The sequence below is a fragment of the Bos indicus x Bos taurus genome, chromosome 5 (assembly GCF_003369695.1).
Source record: "Bos indicus x Bos taurus breed Angus x Brahman F1 hybrid chromosome 5, Bos_hybrid_MaternalHap_v2.0, whole genome shotgun sequence".
Classification (NCBI taxonomy): Eukaryota; Metazoa; Chordata; class Mammalia; order Artiodactyla; family Bovidae; genus Bos; species Bos indicus x Bos taurus.
In genome coordinates, this window is record NC_040080.1 from 69,893,206 (window position 1) to 69,912,559 (window position 19,354).

The following is a 19,354-nucleotide window of genomic DNA, read 5'->3' on the forward strand; positions in this document are numbered from 1 at the left end:
TTTCTTCCTGATTAAAACTTAATAGGTTGTATGTTTCTAAGAATTTTTCCATTTCTTTTAGGTTATTCAGTTTGTTGGCACACAGTTGCTTATAGTAGCCTGTTATGATCTTTTGAATTTCTGTGATATTAGTTACAATGTCTCATTATTTTGTTGATTTGGGTCCTTCTTATTTTTTCCTTGGTTAGTCTAGCTAAGAATTTGTCCATTTTATTTATCTTTTCAAAGAACTAACTTTTAGTTTGGTTAATCTTTTCTATTGCTTTTCTGTTCTCCATTTCATTTATGTATGCTCTTTAGTATTTCCTGTCTCCTGATAGCTTTGTTTCTAAAGGACAGCTTTGCTGGGTATAGAATTCTTTGTTGACGTTTATTGTCTTTCAGTATTTAGAATATGTCATCCCATTTTCTCCTGGACTAAAAATTCTCTGTTGAGAAATTCACCAGTTAGAATTATGGGGTTTCCTTGTATATGTTGTCTTCTTCTCCTTTCTTTTGCCTCCTGTTGCTCTTAAAATTCTTTGTTTTTAATTTTTGACAATTTAACTGTAATGTGTCTCAGTGTAGCCCTATCGGCTTCAAACTATTTGAGGTCTTTTAGTCCTCATAGATCTAGATGTCTATGTCTCTTCCTAGGTTTGGGAAGTTTTTAGTCATTGTTGCTTTAAATGTACTTCTGTTCCCTCTTCCTCTCCTACTTTTGGAACTCCCATAATGTGTATATTATTTCTTTTCACTATGTCCCATGATTCTTTTAGATAGGAATCAAATGCACAGATACCAGCATAAGGAATCAAGACTCACAAAAAATTAGGTAAATAAGATACCACAAAAGGCAACTAATAATGTTCCAATAACTGACTCTAAGTAAATGGAGATCTATGAACAGAACAATTCAGAATAATCCCATATAGGTCATTACGGAGTATTGAATAGAGTTCCCTGTACTATATGGAAGGTTCTTATTAGTTAACTATTTTATATATAGTAATATATATGTGTCAATCTCAATCTCCCAATTTATCCTTCCTATCCTTCTCCCTTGGTAACCACAAGTTTGTTTCTGTCTGTGATTCTATTTATGTTTTGTAAATAAGTTCATTTGTACTGCCTTTTTTTTGGCAGGGAGGTGATTCCTCAGTGGCTCAGTGGTAAGATTCCACCTGCAATGCAGGAGTAACAGAGATGTGGGTTCGATCCCTGGGTGAGGACGATCCCTTAGAGGAGGTCATGCCCACCCACTCCAGTATTCTTGCCTGAAAAATTCCATGGACAGAGGAGCCTGGTGAGCTACAGTCCATAGGTTTTCAAAGAGTCAGACATGAATGAAGTGACAGCACACACATACACCATTTTTTAGATTCCATGTATCAGTTCAGTTCAGTTCAGTCACTCAGTCGTGTCTGACTCTTTGCAACTCCATGAACCACAGCATGCCAAGCCTCCCTGTCTAACACCAACTGCCAGAGTCTACCCAAACCCATGTCCATTGAGTCGGTGATACCATCCAACCATCTCATCCCCTGTTGTCCCCTTCTTCTCCTGCCCTCAATCTTTCCCAGCATCAGGGTCTTTTCAAATGAGTCAACTCTTCACATCAGGTGGCCAAAGTATTGGAGTTTCAGCTTCAACATCAGTCCTTCCAATGAACACCCAGGACTGATTTCTTTTAGGATGGACTGGTTGAATCTCCTTGCAGTCCAAGGGACTCTCAAGAGTCTTCTCCCAATACCACAGTTCATAAGCATCAATTCTTCAGTGCTCAGCTTTCTTTATAATCCACCTCTCACATCCATATGTATCAGATCAGATCAGATCAGTCGCTCAGTCATGTCCGACTCTTTGCGACCCCATGAATCGCAGCACGCCAGGCCTCCCTGCCTATCACCAACTCCCGGAGTTCACTCAGACTCATGTCCATCGAGTCAGTGATGCCATCCAGCCATCTCATCCTCTGTCATCCCCTTCTCCTCCTGCCCCCAATCCCTCCTAGCATCAGAGTCTTTTCCAATGAGCCAACTCTTCGCATGAGGTGGCCAAAGTATTGGAGTTTCAGCTTTAGCATCATTCCTTCCAAAGAAATCCCAGGGCTGATCTCCTTCAGAATGACTGGTTGGATCTCCTTGTAGTCCAAGGGACTCTCAAGAGTCTTCTCCAACACCACAGTTCAAAAGCATCAATTCTTCGGCGCTCAGCCTTCTTCACAGTCCAACTCTCAAATCCATACATGACCACAGGAAAAACCATAGCCTTGACTAGATGAACCTTTGTTGGCAAAGTAATATCTCTGCTTTTTAAGATGCTATCTAGGTTGGTCATAACTTTCCTTCCAAGGAGTAAGCGTCTTTTAATTTCATGGCTGCAATCACCATCTGCAGTGATTTTGGAGCCTAAAAAAATAAAGTCTGACACTGTTTCCACTGTTTCCCCATCTATTTCCCATGAAGTGGTGGGACCGGATGCCATGATCTTCATTTTCTGAATGTTGAGCTTTAAGCCAACTTTTTCACTCTCCACTTTCACTTTCATCAAGAGGCTTTTTAGTTCCTCTTCCCTTTCTGCCATAAGGGTGGTGTCATCTGCATATCTTAGGTTATTGATATTTCTCCCGGCAATCTTGATTCCAGCTTGTGTTTCTTCCAGTCCAGCGTTTCTCATGATGTACTCTGAATATAAGTTAAATAAACAGGGTGACAATATACAGCCTTGACATAATCCTTTTCCTATTTGGAACCAGTCTGTTGTTCCATGTCCAGTTCTAACTGTTGCTTTCTGACCTGTATACAAATTTCTCAAGAGGCAGGTGGTCTGGTATTCCCATCTCTTTCAGAATTTTCCACAGTTTATTGTGATCCACACAGTCAAGGGCTTTGGCATAGTCAATAAAGCAGAAATAGATGTTTTTCTGGAACTCTCTTACTTTTTCCATGATCCAGCAGATGTTGGCAATTTGATCTCTTGTTCATCTGCCTTTTCTAAAACCAGCTTGCACATCAGGAAGTTCACAGTTCACATATTGCTGAAGCCTGGCTTGGAGAATTTTGAGCATTACTTTACTAGCGTGTGAGATGATTGCAATTGTGCGGTAGTTTGAGCATTCTTTGGCATTGCCTTTCTTTGGGATTGGAATGAAAACTGACCTTTTCCAGTCCTGTGGCCACTGCTGAGTTTTCAAATTTGCTGGCATATTGAGTGTAGCACTTTCACAGCATCATCTTTCAGGATTTGGAATAGCTCCACTGGAATTCCATCACCTCTACTAGCTTTGTTCGTAGTGATGCTTTCTAAGGCCCACTTGACTTCACATTCCAGGATGTCTGGCTCTAAGTGATATCATATAATATTTATCTTTCTCTGACTTACTTCATCTTCATTTTTTTTTTTCATTATTTTTTCTTTTTGCTCCTCTGATAGGGTAACTTCCAATGTCCTGTCTTCCAGGTTACTGATTCTTTCTACTGCATTATTGAGTCTACTTTTGAGACTCTTTGTTTAATTCCTTAGTTCAGTTATTCTATTTTATTTTTCAACTCCAGGATTTTGATTATGTGGGTTTTTTTATGACTGTTATTTCCTTGTCAAATGTCCTGTTTTGTCCATGCATTGTTTTCCTAATTTCTTTTAGCTGTCTGCCTATGTTTTATTGGGCTTCCCCGATGACTCAATGGTAAGGAATCCCTCTGCAAGGTAGGAGCCACAGGAGATGCGGGTTCAACCCCTGGGTCAGAAAGATTCCCCTGGAGGAGGGCATGGCAACCCACTTCAGTATTCTTGGGTGGAGAATCCCATGGAAAGAGGAGCCTAGCAGGCTACAGTCCATAGGATCACAAAGAGTTGGACGTGACTGACGTGACTTAGCATGCACCGCTCCCTACCCCCCCCCCAACACATACACACACACACACACACACACACACAGTTTTCTCATAGTTTCGTATAGTTTACTAAACTTCTTTAAGAGGAAATCCCATAGAGTGCACTGAATTCCCTGGCCAGGTGAGGCCACCAGTGTTGCTTTGCAGATGTAGGGAGCTTCTGGCTGTGCTTTCTGTTCAAGCACTATTGAACATGGAACTGTTGGATGGACTCTGCAGCTTTGTGAGCACTCTGGTTAGGCTTCCTGGTTGGACAGGCTTTCAGCTATATTCAATGATAAGCTGGGCTGCAAATTAGATTCCCTCTGTAGGTGCAGTGGAAGAAGCAGCTCTAAAACTGGTAAGGTTCTTTGCTTGTTGTCTTAACTCAAGCCAACCCACACTCCAAGTTTCCTGGCCAAGTAGGGCCAGTGGTTATGTTCTGCAATCTATCAGCTCTGCCTGTACATCTCTTGGCTTGAGTGCTGCTGGGTTTCACAGCTTCCAGAAGTTGTTCCCAGCCATCTCAGTCAGATAGGGCCAGGAGACACTCTCCACAGTGGGTGGGGATGTGATTCAGCTCCTTACCTGGGCATGGGAATACTGGGCTCTGGGGCCAGCAAAACTCCTCCTTTGAAGATCTAAACCAGGTTTCTACACCCTGCCAAATTCCATGGTCAGTGTAGATCTGATTGTTCTGCAGATGAGCAAAGCTGTTAGTTGGCATCACTGGTTGGGCACCATAGGTATAAACTTGGTCTGCCAAGATCTGTGTGCTGGTTGTTGAAAGCCCCTCCCTGCTTCTCTGTCATGGTCAGATTACCAGTGGTTGAGCCCCACAGATTCCCCTGCCATCCCCATGATGTGAGATCAGAGAAAGGGCCCCCACAAAGTGACCCACCATTCTGAGGAGGACTGGTTGTTCCCTCTAGGTTCTCTTTTCCCACTGGAGGAACCAAAGGTTCAGGGGCGAGCTCTTTTCATGGTGCTGTGCTGACCAGGGGGAGGGGCAATGTGGTCAACATGTAGCCACTTCTCTTACCTTCTAATGAGGTCTGTATTGGTCTCTGTGGTGCAGTGGGTGCTTCAGCCTCACCCCTGTGTTCTAGGATTCTCTCAGTGGTGTCTTGTTCTTGAATAGTAATTAGCTGTTCTTCTCATGATGGGAGGTGAAGTCAGAAATAATCTAGGTCCTGGTCTTGGTACATCATCCTCCCAGATTAGGATTTTATGAATAGAAAAGGAGTACATAATTGGAACCTTGGGTAGAAGTTACAGGGAGAGAGATTTCAACAATACAAAACACCAGTATGCTCCAAAATGGAATAAATTGCATGGTGGGTGAGCAAGTTTTCAGACACAGCATATTTATATTTGTATTTGTTCATTCATTTATTTATTCATTCACTTAACAGTAATATCTCAAATGCCTACCAAGTGCCAGGCACTGTTCTAAATTCTGGGAATATAGTTGTAGACAGGAAGGCCAAGATCTCAGATTTCATGGAGCTTATTATATTCTAGAGTTAGGGGTTGACAAACTTTATTCTGTAAAGGTCCAAATAGAAAATGTTTTAGGCTTTGTAGGCCATTTGGTTTCTGTTGCAACTACTGAACTCTGTCACATAGTACTGCAAAAGGAGTTGAAGATCATGAATTGGCCACCTGTGGCCCACAGGACAAATCCTGCCCACCTTTACAGAATAAGTTTTATTCATACATGCATACTCAGTCGTGTCCGATTCTTTGTAACCTCATGGACTGTAGCCCGCCAGGCTCCTCTGTCCATGGGATTCTCCAGGCAAGAATACTGGATTGGGTTGCCACTTCCTACTCCAGGGGATCTTGCTGACCCAGGGATCGAACCCACATCTCCTGTGGCTCCTGCACTGGCAGGCAGATGCTTTACCAGTGAGCCACCTGGTAAGCCCCAGTAAGTTATATCAGATCAGATCAGTCGCTCAGTCATGTCCAACTCTGTGACCCCATGAATCGCAGCACGCCAGGCCTCCCTGTCCACCACCAACTCCCGGAGTTCACTGAGACTCACGTCCATCGAGTCAGTGATGCCATCCAGCCATCTCATCCTCTGTCGTCCCCTTCTCCTCCTGCCCCCAATCCCTCCCAGCATCAGAGTCTTTTCCAATGAGTCAACTCTTCGCATGAGGTGGCCAAAGTACTGGAGTTTCAGCTTTAGCATCATTCCTTCCAAAGAAATCCCAGGGCTGATCTCCTTCAGAATGGACTGGTTGGATCTCCTTGCAGTCCAAGGGACTCTCAAGAGTCTTCTCCAACACCACAGTTCAAAATTCATTTGTATATTTTCTATACCTGGCATTATCCTACCTGGCAGAGTTGAGTGGCTGTGACAGAGATGCTTTTCCCCACAAAGCCCAAAGTATTTATATTCTCTTACCCTCTACAGAAAATGTTTGCTGATTCCTGCCCCAGAAAATAAAGAAACAAATGATTGTAGCTGTGTTATAATAAGATTTTGTTTATGGATGCCAAAACTCAACTTTATCTAATTTTCACATGTCACAAAATAGTCTTTAAAATTTTTTTCCCATTCATTAAAAGCTATAAAGATTACTCTTAGTGAACCGGTCATGCTGAAACTAAGGGAGCCCGAATTTGGCCTGTGGGTCATAGTGTGCCAATCCCTGTGCTAAAGCAGTTTGGCCAGTTTACAAATCTTGAGTAGCACTATTTTCACTGGTGAGAGTCTGTTTCTAGCTTCATTTATGCTGATAATTACAAATTTCATTAACAACGTGTCAGTTGCTGATCAGAGAAGAGGGTCACCAGAGTGCTCACAGTAGTTCTCTCTGGAGGGTGGGGCGTCCCCTGCTTCCTTCCATCATTCAGAGTGAAATCCCATTTAGAACATCTGAAAGTGCCGGGTTGTACTTTAGCCTTACTGACACGTAATGTCGCTCTATCTGTGCTGAAGTATTTTAAAGTAAATTACAGTTGTCATTACACTTTAACATGCAGAGACATTTGTCCTTTTTTTTTCTTGCCTCACTGCTCCCTGTATAGATTTTGGGGCATCCTTTGCATAATTAAAAAGGTCCATGAATCTCCCAAACAAAAGAGCCATTCATCTGGCGGACTATATTTAGATGCCGGCTATAATTTTTCTTCTTTTCCCCTCACCTAGGAATTTTCCCTTCATGTCACATATCAAAACAAACTACTCATGGTCAAATGGAAAAAAAAAGTAAAAGTCTTGGACTATGTGTTTGACTGACTTGACTAGTAAGTTCAATTTTAAATGATTGATCTAATAACCACTTTTAGGTACCACCTGAATACTTTATTCCAAAATTATTTCTCTTTTCCCCCTAGGATAAATTCATGATTTTGGCAAATGTGTCACCTCTCTGTCAAAATTTTCTGACATAGGATTCTTTTATCCTGTCCCCATTTGCCTCCTTCTCTCAATTCATCTTTCAATTGATAAAAATCAGATCATATGTTCTTTCAGTTTTTAAAATCTTTTCCTGCTCTTTCATGCATTAGTAGATTTAACTCTGAAAACTGAAATTACTTTTGAGTAATAAAATGTTTGAGAAATGGCCCTCCCCATTTCATAGATTAAAAGTGTTTTGCATTTGGTGTTTATTTTGCCAGTGGGCTAGTGAGGGCCACTTTTGAGGAGCTAGAGTCAATAGATGTCTGGCTAAGAGAGCTTATTAGTGGAAGTTCCTAATGAGGAGCAATTGGAACTTTAAAGAGAAAATTGACGATGATTTAACCATTGGGGTGACCTCTATCTAAATTATCTAGAGTAGCAATGTCTTCAAACACAAAAGGTGGCATTGTCTAAGCCTGTTTATTTGAGTTGTTTATTTTCTTTGCAGTTAAAACAAATCTGTGTTTTGTGAAATAAAGGATGAGATTGATATTTCCACTGACTTTGAGTGCTGACTGCTTGCCGCTCTCTACCAAGAAGTTTGCTAGAGAACAGTTATGACACCTTGACTAAAGGGCCCAACCCTTACCTAAAAGTCCTTCACAGTAGCACCCTTATTTTTTATGTGAAAATGTGAGATTTATTGGTGAAAGTTTATTTGTGTAGGTTACATACATAAAGTTACGAACAAATTCAGTGTTCACTGCTAGCACAAACACCACTAGCCTCCTCACTTCCCACAAAAAGAGACATTTAATTTGCAAGTGGCAGGATGACTTCAGTTTGGGGGCATAGACACAAATCATCTGAAATGGATGTTGCTTTGGGGCAATGACAAATACAAGGACAATGATGTCATAACTTGTAAACAGTGATTACAGTTATCACACTCACGCTAAACAGTTGTGTGCACTCAGTTCCCTTGACCCAGTATTGCAAGGTTAGAAACTTTGGCAAAATCCAAACCCTGGTTAAAAATTTAACCTTCCCCCGCAACTCTGCCTGGACCCAGCTGCTAATGGTAGGAGGCAAAAAAATAATCATAAGAACTAGTGTTAAGTTCATTTTATTGTGCTGACCTCTAGTTGCTTCAGTCGTGTCCAACTCTTTGTGACCCCATGGACTGCAATCTGCCAGGCTCCTCTGTCCACAGGATTCTCTAGGCAGGAGTACTGGAGTGGATTGTCATGCCCTCCTCCAGGGGATCTTCCCGACCCAGAGATCGAACCCAGGTCTCCTATGTTCCAGGCAGATTCTTTTACTGCTGAGCCACCAGGGAAGTTAACCTCTCAGTTCAGTTCAGTTCAGTCACTCAGTCGTGTCTGAATCTTTGCGACCCCATGAATCGCAGCATGCCAGGCCTCCCTGTCCATCACCGATAGTCCTTAATACTTCACAGGACTCTCCAGCTTTTTTCTCTCTCTTCACCATTCTCCTTTTTCAGACTTTCTTACACCCAGACAGAGTCACGGAGGATTTATGAGGTGGATTGGGGTGCCAGGAGTGGACATAAATTACCAGGGTTGGTTTAGAAGGTGTTGGGGCCTTGAAATCAAGGGCAATGTCAAGATTTTGACATTTGTGTCTCTCGTGTTTGTAACAATCTGAAGATATCAAATTCTTCAAAAGGTGACAGTGCATAGAGATTGGCCTGGAAAAAAAATATGGTAATAAAAGAGACTGTTGAAAATTTGTGCAATAGTCCTTTAGAATAAGGTCAAAGAGCACCAGCCAGTCCCCAGACTTACTAAATAACTTCAATAGAGAATTTTTACAACATAATATTTTTATATTGCTCTATAAAAATTTTAAATATATGGTATTAGAGTAACAAAGTATTTTAAAAGCAATCTTTGTTAATAAAATATAATAAAATTATAGGAGCTCTGCATTTTAAATGTTTTCAACAGTATTGCATGTTATATATTTGTAAATAATTTCATTGTTTCTGAAGCAGCTGCACTAAATATGAAGTGTGAAATACTAAGATAAATACTCCCATGGAAAACAACTTTAACAATGAATACATATTCTTCTGTGTAGTTCCTTTTGCCTTTAGTATTATGGACTGCATTCATCTACAAAACTACTTATATCAGCATCTTTTTCTCCCATACCCTTTAGTAAAGTTGTTTTATACATTTGTAATGGGATTAGATTTCTGTATCAAATTCCGCATTTCATCCTGGGATCCTCCAACCTTCTAAATGATTTTTTTTTTAATTACATACTAAGGCTTGATTTTTGTGCTATAAAATTCTATGGATTTTTTGACAAACATATAGGGCCACCCATCCATTACTGCAATCCATGCAGAATAGTTTCGCTACCCTAAAACATCCCCTGTGCTTCACCTGTTCAGTTCTTCTCCCTACACCTAAATTTTTGTCAAGCACAGATCTTTTCACCGTTGCTATCATATTAGAATGCCATAATTGGAACCATGCAGCATTCTCTTTCCCAACTGGCTTCTTTCACATGTCATTGTGCATTTAAGATTCATTTGTACCTTTTGACACTCACAGGTTTATTAGTGTTGGATATATAGTTTTTCACTGATGAAATGAGCACTGTGTAAGGGTTAGGGTTAGGGTTAGGGTAAGGCTGACTAGAAAGCTCGTATATACTATTTAAGGAGATAACAGGTAAGAGAAGAGAATAGTAATTTAAAACTGTTTTTAGTCTCATAGAAAGAACATCTCTTTCGGAATTTTATCAGTTTTGTTTACTGTTGTATTCTCATTGTTTGGAACAATGCCTAGAATATAGTAACCCTTAGTGTTTGTTTGTTGAATGAATGTTAATACATCGTTGAGTTGAGGAGTTAGAAAAAGAAACAAGAGTAATGTTGTCTTTGTTGGTTTCTGTTATTTTCATTCCAACCAAAAATTGAGTTTAAAGAGTTGAGTATGGATTTGCAGAATGTTTTTAAAACAGTTGGAAAGATTTGTTAAATTATCTTTATAATTTTGAGCTATCTGTGAGCATGCACAGTTTTAAACATTTTTTTTTAACAGAATTTAGGCTTCCTCCCACCCCAAGTTACTAAAGTATATCGGTGTTCTCTTAGAAAATTAGGTTCCTTGATCACATAAATTTGGAAATTACTATGTAGATGGAAGTATTAACTTATGTTTATTATTCTACGTATCTTTCTCCTGTTGCCTATTTCTTTCACCAACTTAAACAATAGCCAGCTGTACTTCATTTGGCTTGGAGGTGGGGCATGACATAGGATAGAAATAGTCTACAAACCTTTTAAATCTTAACCAGAAGCTGAAAGGGTGCTTGAGAAAGGAGAGAAGGCAGTGGAGTGCAGACAGATGTTTAACAGCTGGCCTTCTATGGAGGAAGAGGAGAGGAAGCCTTAACTTGTGGCATTTATTGATTCCCATGATATAAATACTTACACTACAGCTGATGTCAAGTACGGAGATCAAATCTAAGTGCTTGCACAATTCCTGAATATTTAACAGTTGGCGCTCATGAGCTTGTTTGATTTCAGGATGCCACTGAGAGTAGGTGTTAACTCTTCTTATCCCCACCTCTTCCCCTCCAGCCCAGTTAAGAAAGAGATTTATCTAAACCCAGCAGAAGAAGAAAGGGAGTAGTAAGACCTGAGAAATCATTCTTGGCAAATCTAAGCCAAAGGGACCTTCAGCAATCTTATGAAATGTTCCTGGATCTCAGCTTGGCCTTGGAAGCATTCTCCAAGGAGTAAAAGAAGAGACTGATTTATAATTGGGAATCAGCTGGTGGAAATTGATGGCCTGTGACAAGTGGGGCTAGATTTATGTCATTTACCATCCTCATCCTTGCCTCTATCCCAATACATGCATTAACACTGCCTGAGATTCCAAAACTATATCCAGCTCCAGGGAGGAAGGAGAAATCCCAGAATAAATGAGAGCATGCTCTCCCTTTCATATTGATAGAATAGATCTGTTCTAGAAAATTCTTGACTTGTTGATTTATCCTATTACAACTGCATATTTTATTAACTCAATCACCATATTACATATTGAGATAGTCTATAGTAAAGAAATCTGTTTAACTTTTTTGTATAGTGTGAGCATTTTACAACCTTGAAATGATTTAAACACACACATACGCATACATAAATATACCACTGTTGAGCATCATAAGGAATTGGTTTTTCGTGGAAAAAATTTGGGAAACAGTTTTGTCTATTTTTCCAGTTTTTGGTTGTGTGTGTGTGTGTGTTTGTGTGTGTGTGGTGTGTATAGAAATAAGAACTATAAAAAATAGGGACTGTACATTCTTGTTTATTATTAAGACTTCATTCCTTTGATTTTTAAGGGAGTATTTTCTTATTTTAAAATATTTCTGGGAATAATTTGGAAGCAAACTAAAGAATTAAAGGTGTGATGAATGCACTCTTTTAATCCCTTTTCATGCATCACAGCATAGACTTGGAAATAACTCCTCAGCTACCCCAATAGGGCATTAGAAGAATAACTGAATAGGTCAACAAGTTCTCAGCTAAACAGAAAAAGGTGCTCATTACTGGAGAAGCCCTAGGAGAGAGGTTTCTAGTGGGTAGTAGGATTTACTGGTAGATTTTAAAGACTTTCTTAAAAACAGCTCTAAACTAGTTATTTCTGTCACATCTTCCATTTCTTCCTGTTTTTTGAGAGTCAGTCTGTAGTCTTGTCTGTCTGTCTTTCTCTCTCCCTTACACACACACACACAGGTACATTTTCTTGGCTTTATGAAAAGAATTGTATCCTTCGAGGTTTGCTTTTAAAAAGTTGCCAACAGTATCAACTTTTCTACAATTGTATCAACTGCAGAGTTTAAGAAAACATCTGTAGTTCATTGCCATGATTATAGCTCATTACGAATACCTTTTAAACTCAAATTCTCCAGTAATGTTCTAAAAGTAGAGCAGCACACAGTAGTCAGTATCTTAAAAAGGAAACTGACTTCTGTATGTTTGAAATTTCCTCTAGTTTCTTGCTGGAACCGGATAACTCTGATAACTCTCTATTCCAATAGAGTAGGCTGTATTCCAAAATACAGTCTATTGGCTTAGCCAAGGTAGAAAGACAGAAAAAATATTTAAATTAGGTATTCAAATTAAGAGTTCCATCAGTCAATTCAGTTCAGTCACTCAGTCATGTCTGACTCTTTGCGAACCCATGGACTGCAGCACACTACGCCTCCCTGTCCATCACCAACTCCCGGAGTTTACTCAAACTGATGTCTATCGAATTGGTGATGTCATCCAACCATCTCATCCTCCGTCATCCCCTTCTCCCCCTGCCCTCAATCATTCCCAGCATCAGGGTCTTTTCAAATGAGTCATCTCTTCGCATCAGGTGGCCAAAGTATTAGAATTTCAGCTTCAACATCAGTCCTTGCAATGAATATTCAGGACTAATTTCCTTTAGGATGGACTGGTTGGATCTCCTTGCAGATCCTTGCCGGTACTCTCCTTGAAGAGTACCACAGTTACTACAAATTTTCCAGAATTGTGGCTAAATACTTTAAATTTATCTCAAGTGATAAGGCATCATCACCATCTGAGGCCTCATTAAAATAATGGTATTAGTCTCTTTTGAGAATTAGGACCTGGAGGAAAGTTGAAATTTTGTTAAATCCAGAGGTGTCAAACCGTTTTAACAATGCCCAGGTGAAAACAAATTTAATCAAGTGGTTGCATATTAGTCCCACAGGCAGCAAAAAAATGTCTTACTCGCTTTTTTATTTTTTAAACCATCACTTTATAACTATATACGTTGTAGTCATAGGTTTACTTTTTTTAATTGGAGGATAACTGCTTTATAATGTTGTGGTGGTCTCTGCCATACAGCAACATGAATCAGTCATAATTATGCATATATATCTCCTCCCTCTTGAGCCTCCTCCACTATTCCACCACTCTGGTTTACTTTTTAAAAATGATTTCAAAATCATAGGGTTGGAAGGGAATAGGAAAAAAAGAAACATGTAAAACCAAGAAAACAAAACCCAAACCTACTTCTTGAGTTTACTTTTTCTTTAAGTTGGAGTATAGTTGATTTACAATGCTGTGTTAGTTTCAGGTGTACAGCAAAGTGAATTAATTACACATATACATATACCTATTCTTGAATTTACTTGAAGGCCAAGTACAGTTTTGAAATTGTCCTGGTAGAGAAAATTCCACAGTTTTCCTCAGTAACTTTGGGCTGTGATGAACTGAGAATCTCACAGGTGAAGACAGTGATGTGTAGATTTCTTTAAAAAGCATTGATTTGTGTTCATAGCCTTAGTCACATCTTCTTTCTTGCATTATTACAAAACTCCCACCACAACTAATTTTTTTTCTTTACCTGAATTTAGATAATAATAAAGATTATTATTGTTTTCTACTTTGGTAAGATTTCTTAAAAGTATACTCCGGAGTATGCTGCTGCTCCTGCTGCTAAGTCGCTTCAGTCGTGTCCAACTCTGTGCGACCCCAGAGACGGCAACCCACCTGGTTCCCCCGTCCCTGGGATTCTCCAGGCAAGAACACTGGAGTGGATTGCCATTTCCTTCTCCAATGCATGAAAGTGAAAAGTGAAAGTGAAGTCGCTCAGTCATGTCTGACTCTTAGCAACCCCATGGACTGCAGCCTACCAGGCTCCTCCATCCATGGGATTTTCCAGGCAAGAGTACTGGAGTGAGGTGCCATTGCCTTCTCTGAACTCTGGAGTATAGTTGATTTATTTTTTCCAGTTATTAACTTTATTTTAAAAGAACTTTTATTAGAGTATAGTTGCTTTACAATGCTGTGTTAGTTTCTACTGTACAGCAGAATGAATCAGCTATACATATACATATATCCCCTTTTTGGATTACTTTCCCATTTAGATCTGCACAGAGAGTTGAGCAGAGTTCCCTGTGCTATATAGTAGGTTCTCATCAGTTATCTATTTTATACGTAGTATCAATAGTGTATGTATGTCAATTCCAATTTCCCAATTCATCCCAACCCCAATTTCCCCCTTGGTATCCATACATTTATTCTCTATGTCTGTGTCTCTATTTCTGCTTTGCAAATAAGGTCATCTGTACCAATCATTTTCTAAAATTCCACGTCTATGCATTAGTATAAAATACTAGTTTTTCTCTACCTGTCTCACTTCACTCTGTGTGTCAGTCTCTAGGTTCATCCAGGTCTCTACAAATGACCCAATTGTCTTCCTTTTATAGCTGAGTAATAGTAAAATGAATGGCTATCTCTTAATCTCTTTTTAAAAAAGGATTTATTTATTTATTATTTATTGTTGGCCATGTTGGGTCTTCGTTGTAGTGTCCAGGCTTCTCATTGCAGGGGCTTCTCTTGCTGTGGAGCGTGGGGCTCTAGGGCATGTGGGCTTCCTTAGTGGTGGCACATGGGCTTAGTCGCTCCATGGCATATGGGATCTTCCCAGAGCAGGAATCAAACCAGCATCCCCTGCATTGGTAGGAGGATTCTCAACCACTGGGCCACCAGGAAAGCCCTTGTCTCTTTTAATTATATGTACTTTATTATCATGGATTATGTGATATTAAGTTATCCATTCATCTATCTAGTCATTCATTTGTTCATTCATTCACAAATAAACTTTTTTTTTTTCAAATAAACATTTCTTGACCACTCTTTAAATGTCAAACTTGGCACTGAAAAAGACATGGGGAAAACCAAACATATTACAATACATGTTGTCAAGTACAATAATATGTCTGTTGGTGTGCTATGAAGACACAGAAAAGGAAACAAGTAATAATATATCATTGGGTTCATAGGATATAAAATTTGAGCAAAGAATTAGATGTCATTTAATCCAATCTCTCCATTTTATAGATCAGGAAACCAAAGCCCAGAAATGTAACTTGCTGAACATCATACAACTTCTTACATGGTAATGACACTGATATCAGCTGTTAACTAAATTCTTAATTAGTTCTCAAAACAACACTCAGAGGCAGTTAATATCATTCCTATTTCACAAATGAAGAAGGGAATGCAGAACGATGAGATAACTCATCCAAATATTATGCTATTTGTAAATGACAGATCTGTGATTCAAATTTAGCTGTGTTTGAATCCAAAACTGAGCTCTGAAATATCACAGTTATTATTATAACTAGAGAAATATCTTCTAACATGTAGTCCAGTGATTTTTTTTCCCTCTGTAAGCCAGTACCCCATAATGAAAATGAATGTGTTAGTCACTCAGTCTTGTCTGACTCTTTGTGACCCCATGGACTGTAGCCCACCAGGCTCCTCTGTCCATGGGATTTCCCAGCCAAGAATACTGGAGTGGGTAGCCATTCCCTTCTCCAGGACGTCTTCCTGACCCAGGGATTGAACCCTGGTCTTCTGCATTGCAGGCAGATTCTTAACCATCTGAGCCACCAGGGAAGCCCCATAGAATATCTAGACTTAGCCTAAAGTAATACCTCCCAAATATGAATGCATCAGTAACTCAAATTTTACCCTATAAGCAAAAAACAAAAACAAAAACTCCAAAAATTCCATATAAGAATTATTTTAAAACTAGTGAAATTATTTACAGAGTTAAATTTCTAGTAGATATTTGAGGTTGGGTGTGATTTTCTTAAAACAGAGTACCCAGGAAGTAAATATTAGAATATTCAAAAGCATTATCTTTCTTCCCCAGTTTTTAGATGCACTATTTCTATTTTGGAAGACAGTGGAAGATTATTATTTTGATTCTTGGACAAGAACAAGTTTGGAATCAAGACAAGCTGTTCCTCTCTGGTATGGCTGGTTTGATTTTAGCTTATAAACACTGTGAATTTCATAATCGATCCCATCCTCTCTTGGCCAGAAACTGCAAATGTGAGACCCACCTCCATCAGCCATACACGATAGTGTGGCACATATTCCCATGGGTAATCATACCCTTCATCTTACTTTTTTATGATGTAATCTCCCCATCATTTAAAAAATTGTTTTGTGTTCAAAAGAAATTTATCTGAACACCCTTTCATCCCTCAAAGAATAAAATGGAGTGTGGGTTTTAAGATGTTTTTTTCCTGAACTAGACTTTGTAAATTTATTTCTAAGACTTGGAAAAAAAAACCAAAAACTTAGTGTAAAAGGCAAATGCTACATAGAATACAGTCACATAAGCAAGTGTTTAATTCCTGGATGGCAAACCTCTAAATCTTTTTGCACTGATTCAGTCAACAGAGTAATATGTATGAAATGAAGTGAAGTTGCTCAGTTGTGTCTGACTGTTTGCAACTCCATGGACTATAGCCTGCCAGTCTCCTCTGTCCATGGAATTCTCCAGGCAAGAATACTGGAGTGGGTTGCCCTTTCCTACTCCAGGGGATTTTCCCAACCCAGGGATTGAACCCAGGTCTCCTGCATTGCAGGCAGATTCTTCACTGTCTGAGCCACCAGGGAAGTCTGGATAAGAGTATGAACTTAGTATAAAGCTGACCTGCATTTCCTTCCCTGCTATACCACTGACTAACCATGAGACTTGGGGAAAGCTTTTTTATTGTTTATTTTTTATTTACTTCTTTGTCAGAAAAATGGACTAATAATTCTACTTGCTTTAAATGGTTGGCAAGAGAATCAAATGAGATAGTGCATGTAAGATGCTTGATATGTGGTAGATTTTCATACAGGTTAGTAATATTGCTGTCATTATTATGGTGTGCCAGTCTGGCAAATACCAGGAAGTTTATGGGGCAATTTGTTGACTAGTACTCCATATGCTCTTTGGGATGGAGGCCCCAGTACTGTATTGTAGTTGGGGTAACCATAAGTAAGATTTCTGAGGGGCAGTATGGGCATGGAGTAGTGGCCCAGTGGGCAAAGGATGATCTAAAACATAACTCCATTTATTTCACAATTTCATCTAGGCCAGATCCCATATTTGATACTATATTCACATTCACATTTGAGGATAATTCTAAAAACAATGCTAAAATATTTTCTCAGAAAAACCAGATTTGACCTCAAATGATATAGTGTTTACCAGTCAGAACAGCTTTAGACACAGGTACACATGACAGGTGCACAGTAAATGAAAGACCCCTGTTGTGTAGTTGCTTAACTAAGAGAGGGGGGTCTATATTTCTCACTTCCTGTAATGCCCAGTGGGCAGCTCCAAGGATGGTTTGAGAGCTCAGCCATGTCCAGGTGCTAGGTTCTCAGGGGACCACTGGTTCAAAGGTGGCTAGGGCAGCTCCTTCTGGTGGTGTTGGAGAAGACTCTTGAGAGTCCCTTGGACTGCAAGGAGATCAAACCTGTCAATCCTAAAGGAAATCAGTCCTGAATATTCATTGGAAAGACTGATGCTGAAGCTGAAACTCCAATACTTTGGCCACCTGATGTGAAGAGCTGACTCATTTGAAAAGACCCTGATGCCGGGAAAGATTGAAGGCAGGAGGAGATGGGGATGACAGAGGATGAAATGGTTGGATGGCATCACCGACTTAATGGGCATGAGTTTGAGCAAGCTCTGGGAGTTGTTGATGAATAGGGAAGCCTGGTGTGCTGCAGTCCATGGGGTTGCAAAGAGTCAGACATGACTGAGCAACTGAACTGAGGGCAGCTCCAAGCGTGATGCTACCAAACAACTGAATTTGAAGGTGGGAAGCAGGAGACAGCACAGGGCAGAGAGTTTCTGCTCTGTCATCTCCCTTATCATTTCTAAAAAGCTGCAAATACATCTCTTATATCTCAGTGGTCAAGACAGGCTACCTGGCTTTATCCCCTGACTAGGGGAAGAGACCAACTTCCCTGAGATCAAGGGACTCTGCTCAAATCCTACCTACAGTTTTATCCTGTTTGCTGTGAAGATGACGGTTGTGAGCTGTTCTCCTGAGTTCAGCCCTGACATAAACTTACCTAAGGAATGGAAATTGGACTCATTGAGTAGGATATTTGTCTTAAATCAGTTTCTTCAGTCAGTTCATAGCTATTGTGTACATAGTACTGCCCTGGATACAGGGATTAAAAATGAACCCCAACATAGTCCTTGCTTTATAATTAAATTGACTTATGTTATTTTCTATATCTTTATTAAGCATAACTTTCTTTAGATCGAGAATTTCTTGGTTCAAAACTATAAGACTGTCTATTGCAGCTATGAAATTAAAAGATGCTTACTCCTTGGAAGGAAAGTTATGACCAACCTAGATAGCATATTCAAAAGCAGAGACATTACTTTGCCAACAAAGGTCTGTCTAGTCAAGGCTATGGTTTTTCCAGTGGTCATGTATGGATGTGAGAGTTGGACTGTGAAGAAAGCTGAGCATCAAAGAATTGATGCTTTTGAACTGTGGTGCTGGAGAAGACTCTTGAGAGTCCCTTGGACTGCAAGGAGATCCAACCAGTCCATCCTAAAGGAGATCAGTCCTGGGTGTTCATTGGAAGGACTGATGCTGAAGCTGAAACGCCAATACTTTGGCCACCTCATGCAGAGTTAACTCATGGGAAAAGACCCTGATGCTGGGAGGGATTGGGGGCAGGAGGAGAAGGGGCCAATAGCGGATGAGATGGCTGGATGGCATCACCCACTTGATGGACATAAGTTTGGGTAAACGCCGGGAGTTGGTGAGGGACAGGGAGGCCTGGCGTGCTGCGATTCATGGGGTCACAAAGAGTCAGACACGACTGAGCGATGAACTGAACTGAACTGAATTATCTAGTAAAGGAAACCCCAGACAGGTAAGATTAGAAGAAGAGACCACTGAAGCAAATGAGGGTTGTTCTGAACAACATTATTCTAAGAATAAAGTCCTCTGCTTTATTAACCAACTACAAAAGTGTCCTTACAAAGCTATTCATTAAAAAATTAATTTGGAATACATGGACTTCTAAAATTTAATGCTATGCCCTAAGAAACATAACTTTTAATTCTGAAATATTACATGTTAACTGGTTGTTATGGAAAACACTATTCAGACTGGTGTTTATAATTTTCAAAGTTGTATAAAATCTTCTCCTCTTTCTTCTTCTCATTTGTGTAAGAACCTCTATAACTTCATATTTGCTGTTTTCCAGGTGATCAAAGGAGCATTTAATAAATCAATGACAAGCTAAAACAATGGCAGAAAAGAG